This window comes from Fopius arisanus, unplaced genomic scaffold, assembly GCF_000806365.1.
Source record: "Fopius arisanus strain USDA-PBARC FA_bdor unplaced genomic scaffold, ASM80636v1 scaffold00370, whole genome shotgun sequence".
In the NCBI taxonomy this organism is placed as follows: domain Eukaryota; kingdom Metazoa; phylum Arthropoda; class Insecta; order Hymenoptera; family Braconidae; genus Fopius; species Fopius arisanus.
This window is the reverse complement of record NW_011888109.1, coordinates 1-11085: the sequence shown is the minus strand read 5'-3', so window position 1 is coordinate 11085 and position 11085 is coordinate 1. Positions and strand designations below refer to the sequence as shown.

Sequence of the window (11085 nt, the reverse complement as noted above, 5' to 3'; positions counted from 1 at the left end):
TTTCCCCAATTTGTTGAACAATTTTTCGAATTTACAGAAGTGAATTCATTTTTCTCATTCCGTCCATCGATTGTTTCTCCATCATACCCCCACTCCGCTCTATATGGGATGTTTTCTTTCGTCACGATTTCCTGGAATTATCGACACTCTCGCGTTTGCTGGTCTTTCCGAATTATCGAGACGCTCGGGCTCGCGCTCTGCTTTATCTATACCCACGCCCTCCGAAAATTACCGACACTCTTGCCCTCGCGACCTGTTTGATTCACAGGTACACCCGCAAAATTAGTTCCGCCAGTTCCGCTAGGAAATTTCGCGGTTGAAGCTTCGCCATTGGCGTTAGCAATCTCCCCTATAATCTCTGATTCCAGCTCCGAGAAGTTATCAACTTATTATTCTAATTAATTATCCCGCACATGCCCAATCGTTTGAAGTTCCTTTGCAGGCCTATGATAGATAATAATTATTGTTTGATCGATCATCGTTTTTTTTTAATGAATTTTTCAAAAAAATAAAATATTTCTACGGAAGTTATCATCTTTTTTTGTTAAATTTAACCTTAGAATGTTTAATGACCGATCAAACGATCAAGAATCGTTTGCAGGTCAATGATAGATGAAAATTAACTTTTGATCGATGACAATCGGTTTTTAATGATTTTTTTTAAATAATTAAAATTTTTACCGGAATTTGGCCTCCGACTTTTGATAATTAAATAGATTGATTATTTGGACCAAGTGAATCGTTCGCAGGTGGTTTGTAGGTCAATGATAGATGAAAATTACGGTTTGATCGATAATAATCGATTTTTAATGATTTTTTTTTAATAATTAAATTTTTTATCGGAATTTAGCCTCCAACTTTTTGTAATTAAACAAATTAATTATTTGGACCGAGTGAATCGTTTGCAGGTGGTTTGTAGGTTGATGATAGATGGAAATTAGCGTTTGATCGATAATAATTTATTTTTAGTGATTTTTTTTACATAATTGGAATTTTCACCGGAAGTTAGGCCTCAATTTTTTTTAATTCGATAAATTAATTATTCGTATCCTCGGAATTGTTTGTAGGTGGTTTGCAGGTCAATGATAGCTAAAAATTAGCGTTTGATCGATAATAATTGATTTTTAATGATTTTTTTTTAATAATTAACATTTTAACTGAAAGTGAGCCCCCAACTTCTTGTAATTTCAATAATAGGCAGTCAAGTGCCTAATCAAATGATGCGGAATCGTTTGTAGGTGAATAATAGATAATCTCTACTCCACCCCAATCGATTGATTCCACATTAGTTGATGAAAATCGTTTCGTTGTAATTGTGTCACATCGGGACGGAGGGGGAGGAGCCGCCATGTTGAATCTAACGCAACAGCTGACACAGTGCCACTTCGATGGATGTTTTCATAAATAAAAAGTTCCACAAAATGAACAATATCTTAAACTACTTAATAATCAGTAATGAAGGATTTATTTCAGAATGGGTTAATCAGGCCTCTTTAACTGCAACTTCATTTATCGGAATTGATGAAGCTCGCAAAAAAAATAATTTGGTTAGAACGATGATCGAAAATCAAGTCGAGGAGCCAAATTCTTCATTCCTGAAGTCGTTATTTATACAACCCAACTTTGTTTATAACATTTCGTAAAGGTCTGCATAGACCTAGATGAGCTCATAAGCCCATATGAACGCTTAAAAGATTTAGTAAACTCTTTTAGATCTGCATACATTCTTATGAACTTATACAAGTCGTTCTGAAGACTTATAAATCCTTATACGATTTCATTTCAAGTATTAAAAATACTTGTGTCAAGTATTTTCTGAGCTTGTGCTAAGTTTTTTTTGATACCTGTGACAATCTCACACTATTAAATACTTTTTTATATTTAGTAGGTAACGATCCGATTTTTTTCGAACAAAAAAAAACAATGTTTTCTCCAAAAGAAAAATAGTTTTTAATTCAATTTTTAACAATGGATATTGAACAATGAAGCAATTGCAACGATGTTAGTCTGAAAACTGAAGGTTAAAATAATTGCTAATCTTGTTAGTTCAATCAATGATTGATCTAATAATGAATAATTTGCTCATTTTGGTTCACAGTAAGATACATATTTTTCTACTTACAAGTTTATTATAAATATTTTGCCGATGGTTGTTAAGGAGGCAGTCTTTAGACCAGAACGAAGAAATTAATGAAATTCAGTTTTCGATGAAACTTTTCATTCAGAATCAGCTTTACTAGGTGAATTACATACAGTATGTTGCAAACTAAAATAAATTCAATCAGTTTTGGTAAAAATAATGAAAAATTAAAGGTACGACATGAAGACAACTAATCTATTAAATTGTATTACTAATTCAGCAATATTCAATATCATTTTAGTTCCTTTGAGTTGCCAAAAAATGATAACAACAAATTGCAAGTAAAGAGAATTAAATTGCAAAACTATAAAAAAAACTTGTAATATTAGACTTTAAAATCAGTTTTTTTTTATACAATTACTTCACTAGCTTTGGCACTTTTTGTAGCAATGCTTTTAACAAAGCATTGCATTCTTTACAATGTAAACTAAACCAACGGGATCAACCCGTTCGGATTGTGATGAATATACGATAGCTTTACGTTGATTATCATAAAGTCTCCACTGGTCTTTCACAAGACCAAAAGTAATGTAACGATCTTCATAAATAGTAACAACTCCAACCTGCCTGTAGAATATAATAAAACCATGTAATAACCTGAAGTACTGAACTATGGATAGAAATGAGTAATTTAATAAGGTAATACTTACTGATAATCATCATCCATTGAGATAACCTTAAGTACATGCCTTAGTAAGCATTTAATGGGTCTTTTTATTTGAATATACAAATGAAAGTTTGGTGTTATTGTTACGTAGCACTTGCTGGTACATGACGCTGGAGTACCTGGCGTGAAAACGCTGGCCCTGGTCATGTATTTATGCCGTCTAAACAAGGGTCAACGTAATAAATCCCTCAGAACATAGAATAGTCTCCATTCTGTACAAAAAGAAATATTTACGTAAATACAATGAAGTTTATAGCTGAAGGATCTAGCGCGAAGACCACTCGTGAGGAGTGACAAAGCAGGTTAAATAAACAAATAAAATCAGCTTGATGGAAAAGTTTCATTGACATCAATTCATTCATGTTCAAACAACTGGATTCTTGTTATTTCACGTTATTGTTACAGATCTATACAGTTATTGTCATTAATATTACTGGTATTATTATTATTATGATCGTTACTGTTATTTTTACACCATAATCGAGTATTCAAAAAGAATGAATCAGTAATAGCAACAATAATGATAATAGGATGAATAACGATAGTAATAATAATAAAAACTGTGATATGCTATTATTAGTATAGTTATTATTCTACTATTGTTGTCAATAACAATCACAATTGAGAAAATAAACGCGTGACGTTGCTTGTTTATCTTTAGCCACTTTGGAACTAACCGGATGATAGTAAACTGTCCGTAATTCCCGTAGTCCTTGAAAACTTTGGATTGGGATAGTTCTTTGGTGGTAGTGTTGAAAATTTGGGAAATTTTTCTGCTTAATGAATAACCGATAGGATATGGAATCGTAGAGTTTGCAAAAAATCGCCAGCATCGCGGGAGGACCTGCGCAGTTTCCGATTATTGCATTAGCCACTTGAACAAAGTAAAATATTGAAGTAAAATTACTTATTCGGTCGTTAAAAAATTAGCTGATAACCTTTTTCTATGACGAAAAAGGCAGTAGGTAGTAGTGCTTTTTAAAAATTTTCTGAAAGGCTCACAACTTCCCAATTTTAAAACTTGCGATAGCTTTGATAATTTCCCAAATTTTTAATTGATCAAAATTCTCAAAATTTTTAACATTTATAAAATCACTGAAAACTCCAAAATGTTTCAAAAATTTCATTTCTGTCACATGCCTTGATGAAAAGCATATTTGTTAATTAAAATGTGAGACACCTTTGAAAATAGTTCATATGAAAAAATTCAGGAAGTTTTGTAATAAAAATCGAACCAATCTTCAAAGAATGAGGAGAAATTAGCATGAAATTATTATGAAATTATGGGAATTTGAAGGAAATTAGAGCGCAATTATCAAAAATAATGACGAAATGTTAGATGGAACAAATTGAAATCACAGAATGAAAAGTCATGTTTATGGAATATTGTGTTAATTTCAGCATAAAGCCATAGTCATTTACCTGTTTTTTCCGGACAACTTTTCTATGGACATAACGAAAACTTTTCACCAATATTTCGCTTGAAGTTCTTGCCATTTTGTCTCAGTATTGTCACCCCAAATCAGCTAAATACAACAACCTTAAAGAAAAAAATATCATCAATTAACATATATTTATTAGCAAGAAAATTAATATTGCTTAGATAATTGATAGCAGAATATTTTAACCATATTCGAAATAACAGCATAATATTATTATGATAAGAACTATACTAAATGTTAATTAGCTAATTTCTATCATACAAATGTCAAGTAAAAGCTGTGAACCTTCTTTACACTTTTTTTGCAAAAACCCTTCACATTTTCGCAATATTTTCAAAAAATCATGTTAGAAGCAGTAAAAATTCCAGATATCACTATAAACTAAGTATAAACTAATAAGCTAATAGAGAAATCATATAATAAGTTTCATGTATGCGTGTACTTCAGAGTATTTCCACTCGGAGTAGATCTATATACATGAATATGTGAGAAAATTTAATATCACTGACAGATTGATTTCATTTGCTCAACAACAATTCTTCAACTAGTAAATTCCTCAATAAAGGGGGTTTTGGGGCAGAGAACATCTCCATTTTCCAACTATATGGACAGACAGATGATCGGCTCATTCGCCGTTAGATTCAACATGGCGACTCCTCCCCCTCCGTCATGATGTGACCCAATTACTCCAAAACGATTTTCATCAACTAATGTGGAATCAATCGATTGGGGTGGAGTAGAGATCATCTATTATTCACCTACAAACGATTCCGCATCAATTGATTAGGCACTTGACTGCCTATCATTGAAATTACAAGAAGTTGGGGACGAACTTCCAGTTGAATATTTAATTATGTAAAAAAAATCATTACAAATCAATTATCAACGATCAAACGCTAATTTTCAGCTATCATTGACCTGCAGACCACCTACAAACGATTCCGGGGATCCAAATAATTAATTTATTGAATTACAAAAAAATGGGGCCTTACTTCCGGTGAAAATTCCAATTCTTTAAACAAAATCAGTAAAAATCAATTATTATCGATCAAACGCTAATTTTCACCTATCACTGACCTACAAACCACCTGCAAACGATTCACTTGGTCCAAATAATTAATTTATTTAATTACAAAAAGTTGGGGGCTAAATTCTGGTATAAATTTTAATTATTTAAAAAAAATCATTAAAAATCGATTATTATCGATCAAACGTTAATTTTCATCTATCATTGACCTGCAAACGATCCTCGATCGTTTGATCGATCATTAAACATTCTAGGGTTAAATTTAACAAAAAAAGATGATAACTTCCGTAGAAATATTTCATTTTTTTGAAAAATTCATTAAAAAAAAACGATGATCGATCAAACAATAATTCTTATCTATCATAGACCTGCAAAGGACCTTCAAACGATTGGGCGTGTGCGGGATAATTAATTAGAATAATAAGTTGATAACTTCTCGGAGCTCAGAATTTCTCCCCTGTTTTACTTACACGTAGGAGTTCTGGTTTAGTTCCTGCAACATCGCTATGGCAGTTTCTTCTTGAAGCCTCCTCATAAGCCCTAGCCGCCTCTCCTATAATTTTTGTTTCAGAATCGCATAGTAACGATAAAATTTCCATTGCTGCATAGCCGCTAATGGAAAACGATTGAACATAAAATGTTCATCAATTAAACTTGCGTAGTTTTAAAACCAGAAAGACAATGTTTTTTTCCATACACAATATTCAATGTTTGAAAGTATTTAAGGTAATTATCCAATAGACGAGTTCGCAAATTCGTAGCTCTCGTCGTTCTCTTTATAAATTTAAATAATGGTCGTCTCATTGGGGTGAACACGAAAATATAGTTTAACCTCACTAAAGATTGCAAATGACAGGCAGACTCCAACTTCTTTTCACTTATCAACGTAGTTTGAGGTTACAATTGATAGTACTTTCACTAAGCAATTGTTCATGACTTGAAGTAGATCAGTAAAATCTTTTCTTTTTCAATAAAGAAATTTCTATGCGACAACTGTAGTCAACCATAGTAGGTGCAATGGTTTTTACTATTTTAGAATTCTTAACACAGTCACACTTCAAAGAAATGTTTTCACGTCATCGCCACCGGTAAAACACGTTTCTAACCTCGTTTCGCTTTAATAAAAACGCGTTTTCGACCACAATGGCATAATATAGCATTATAGTCACGGCGAAAAAAGTGATTCTGACTCATGCGCGTTATAATCCTCGTCTCCGACTCGGACTATAAAGTCGCATTCGTCAGATTCCCTTTTTCCGTCCTAGGCGTGAAAAATACTATTGACAGTGATTTTACGTTCAACGAGTGTCGAACTGTCCTCTTTTCGATTACTAGTGAACGAAAAGTTCTTACGTTTACTCTTTATCTATACGGGTAAACGAAAAGGCACTTTTCGGCATGAGGTGAAAGTAGCGTCGATGTAAAAAAAAATTTTTTTTCTCGAGGAAATATGCTTGACCATTTTCAAATAGCTCGGAATATAACCACAAGAAGGGACGAACTCTGTTGATGGAAATATTTTGTAGGACGCGTGGAGGCAAAACGGACACCCTCCAACTTCATTTGAATATTCATTAGATTTCGTAATTCTACATATATTTCCTAATTTTCCCTTACCCAAGTGCCATTTGTGTAGCCGTATTTATCTCCTGTTATTATCCATTATTCATATAAGCCTTTAATTCTGCGTTTTTCCATGATTCAAACAGAAAAGATGAGGGAAATAAAAAAATTAAAAAAATGGGACAATGAAACGAAATTTACGGTGTCCGTTTTGTACCTAGACTACAGCATTTTAAAAATGTATTGCCGACCTTAAATAAAAAATTAATATAAAAAAATCTATCCTTTCTATTCATTAAAGTTATACTACATTACGTCTCACAAATCACTTGCAGACAACGGTGGCGATAAACAATCAAGATTCGTGCATGTAGACTAATCAGAGTCATCTAATTAAAATATTATCCGAAACCGAAGTGACAGAGTTCTTGTATGTACATGCCACATGCAAAGTAATAACCCCCGGAGGGAGGTGCGCATGCAGCCCTTAGCTTGTCTTTAATAGATTAGAGAGGAGATAATCCGTAAGAATAAATCGAAATATTTTTTCAGGTACCTTTAATACCAAGGGGTCTGTTTCACTCATTGCCGAGTAACATCAGGTACATCGAATTACCTTCATTTCAAATACCCTCTGATATTTTGAATTAATGTTTCAGAATAAAAAAAATTAAGTTTTCATTGAAGGCCCGGTTGGATTATCTCGTTATTTCGTATAGACAGTTTTTCTTCTCGTTTTTTATTTAAAACTTTGTTGCAGTCCTGCATGAAGCAGAGTTACAGGACATAAATTCATATAGGTTAAAAAAAAGTTAAAAGAAAAATGTGTATAATTATACAAAAGTACAAGTTAAAAATGTCTGATTTGGCGGAGCAGGACGAAAAAGGGGGGGGCGGGGGCGGTGGGGTGGGGAGGAGCATGCAAGAGAATATCTGCCTGTGCAGTTGGTTATTTCATAAAGTCGTTCTCTGCAAAATTATTAAATATTTTTAAGATTTTTTAAGTTATATTTTCTTTACCTGATGATTGGCACATGTCTTCGAATTGGATAGCGAGAAATTGAGGCGGCGATCATCTGTCAAACATCAAAATTAAACTCTGCAACGTTCACCTACTTCTTCTACCCTTCCTCTTCTCATTCAACAGAGTGACAGCTGATCGCTACCTCAATTTGTCGCTATCTAATTCGGAGACCACTGTTAATTACGGGATAAGAAGATTATAATTCAAAAAATCTACAAAAGAATCTAAAATTATTTAGAGAACAATTTAGAGAAGAAAATATTATATATATGCCCCATGTGCTCCGTACGGAGTAGTTTCTATTCAGCATACTTCCCCTCTAATCCTTCTTCTCTCTCCGGCTAAAGTGATAGCCACCAAACTGATCGCTACCTTAATTTTTCTGTATCTAATTCGGAGACATTGCCAATTATGAAGGAAGGAAATTACGATTCAAAAAAATGTTAAAAATAATCAAAAATTTTTCAGAGACCGGCTTTGCAAAATATTCCCCCTGAATACCGCAGAAAATCATTTACTTTTATAGCTCATAAAATCCTGCTCTATGAACTCATTGATTTGTAAGTGGTGCTTTTCTACAATTACCCTCCAATTTCAATTAAAAAGCACACACTTTATAGATTTTTAACTTTTTTTTCCACCTACATCCACTTATGTGATGCTGCTCTGCCCAATGCAGAGCTGTACCAAAGGGGATAAAAAAACAAGAGAAAAAGTACCTGTACGAGATAATCAGATTTTTCAACTGAGCCTTAAACCGATCAATTGTTTATACGTTTAGATACAAGAAATATGAATACATACAACAGAGCAGCATTCCAACAATGCACTTTCAGGCATCTCTGCCTCACTTGCCCATTCCAAAATTAGAGAAGACATGCACAAGGTATTTAGATGCTCAACAACCAATTTTATCACCAGAAGAGTTTAAACAGACTTTGAATGCTGTTGCTGAATTCCAATGGAACGAAGGGCCTCAATTGCAAAAAAAACTGAAGAAAAATGACGCCGTCAATAACCACACAAGCTACATCAGTGAACCATGGTTTGACATGTACCTGAAGGATCGTAAACCTTTGCCGATCAATTATAATCCCTTCATAATTATGGTGCAAGAGAAGGCAATGGGATATAATAAACCTCTGGTGAAAGCCACGAACCTTTTAATATCATCAGCTAGATTTATGAAATCATTGAGAGCTGGTATCTTGGAGCCGGAGATCTATCATATCAATAAAAAAAAATCGGATACAGAATTATTTCGCTTCATAGCCGGACATTTACCATCCAGGATTGCTACTTATGGAGCATATTTATTTAAGGTAATTGCAATAAAATTACTATAATTCACCAATTTCGTCACTTCTACTCAACTACTACACTATAGTAGTACAGTTATTACTGTGGAGAGGTTCTTTCATGTATGGTATACAGGATAGTACTGCGAAACCAAACAAAAGAAGCCATAATCAACAGTACTGATTGAATGAATACGAGACGCTTTCCCCTCCATTCATTCAGAAGACTTGAAAAAAATTACTGGAATACGATACATCAGCAAGTTTGGCATGTTTTGAATGACAAAACAATTTTTTTTAAATATTTATAAACGGCGGTACTTGGCGCGGTTTTCCTATTCATCTTTGCAATCATAACTCGGATCAATTCCAAACAACCACATTAACCACCAGTGGTCCGCTCTATTTTTGTGATTTTGTAGTGGATCCGAGCGGACGGGTTCGTTGCTAGGGATAGATCACCTGTAAATAATTAGGAATGAATATCTCTCAGGGAGAATCAACCCTTTTAAAAATTGAACGATTTATTGATAAAGAAAGTCTTTTGTCTGATCCCATAGATATCCGGCATTTATAAGTTACAAGAATGTGACTTAGCGAATCGTCGTATTACTAACAGACCGTGTCTGACAAACTGACTAACTGACCCAGAAGCAATGAATTCACGGGTTTATATTCCATCGTGGATTTCATTGCAACAAGTGTTCTTCCTTTGTTTTACACGTGGAGAGGCATAGGGTGACGTTCCAGGTGTACGTAAAGGCCATAGCCGTTGATGGGGCGAAGTGCTGCCGATCACTGTATCCCACTGATCCATTTTATGACGAATATACATAAACTTAATCCACAAATATTCGGGTTAATTTGTATTTCAACATTAACATTATCTGACTTGACATTATATGTTTTGGATAATATGCACCACTTCACGTATCCTCATATCGTATAGATCAATGAGAAATTATTTAATTCTATTTCATAATTCTATTTCTTCTAACAATTTGTTTCAACCTGACTGACTCTCATTTCCTTACCACAATATAATTTGCCAATCAATGCAAGTTTATATCGTTACGAGTAAAAGACTGGAAATGTTTTTCAAAAAAACTATATAACTATAAAACGCTTCCCCATTGTTGGAAAGTCATGGTGTTTGGCGTGACTCAAGATCTTTGCCCTTTTTTTGATATTTCTTCATTTTATGCATAGAACGTTGATTTGCTAGTGTGATATCACTGGCCTCTTTTGCTCTGAACAACTGACAAACGTTTTCTTGTCAGGGAGCCTTTTCTAGGACATCCAACAATGGGCTTCTTTTTTCTCGCCGAAAGATGTTTGACTGTTTAGTCGACTGTGGATTTTTGCTTGCTCGTTTAATATATCCCGTGACATGGTATTTTTCGGGCTTTGCCCGTTCCCGGGTTTTGAGTTCAGCATTGTCGTCGCAATGTCAAGTACCTTTACAAATGATGCATTTCTACCCTCGCTTCGTTTAATCGGTCGGCTGATATTATAGATTTTTTACTGTTTGCAACAATTGGACGTCAGATATAGTTTTCTTGTGAGGTTTCAATTGTAACGTGACATTTTCCCGGTGAATGGGAAATGCCCATTACCTTCGCCCTACTTCCCCTGAGCCTAACAAAACCTGCTAAAATTTAACCTTATGGGCGCCAGGTAATTTTTGACCGGAATTACCAAACCGGAAAAAGTTCTTAATCCTAAACTTAACTAACCTCGAGATTCATTGTATCGAAAATCGTACCTCGAAATCCTAAAATCTTAACTCAAACTTAGTCTCTAAAATCCAAAAAGGGAACCTGAAGGGAACGGAAAGGATAATTAGGCTTTTGGGGAAAGGTGACGGTCCTCGGGTCGCTCAGTATGCCTGTTGTGGAGAGAGGGGTGGATTGTAGATGGGAAC

At 34.2% G+C, this 11085-nt stretch overlaps 1 long non-coding RNA gene and 1 pseudogene across 5 annotated transcripts; one reads left to right on the top strand and one right to left on the bottom strand.

The window, feature by feature from the left end:
- Positions 1–2201: 2201 nt before the first annotated feature.
- Positions 2202–4918, bottom strand: LOC105272886 (uncharacterized). 5 transcript variants are annotated; one of them, XR_892853.1, is made up of 4 exons: positions 4230–4918; positions 3485–3681; positions 2791–3019; positions 2202–2707 (listed from the first exon to the last, which is right to left on the bottom strand). It is a non-coding gene; the product is annotated as an uncharacterized lncRNA (long non-coding RNA). The 5 variants fall into 5 exon arrangements; XR_892856.1 differs by having other exon boundaries at positions 3485–3651; XR_892854.1 differs by lacking the exon at positions 3485–3681 and having other exon boundaries at positions 4230–4347; positions 4535–4917.
- An 872-nt stretch (positions 4919–5790) lies between these two features.
- On the top strand, positions 5791–9209 carry LOC105272888 (carnitine O-palmitoyltransferase 2, mitochondrial pseudogene; annotated as a pseudogene).
- Positions 9210–11085: the final 1876 nt, after the last annotated feature.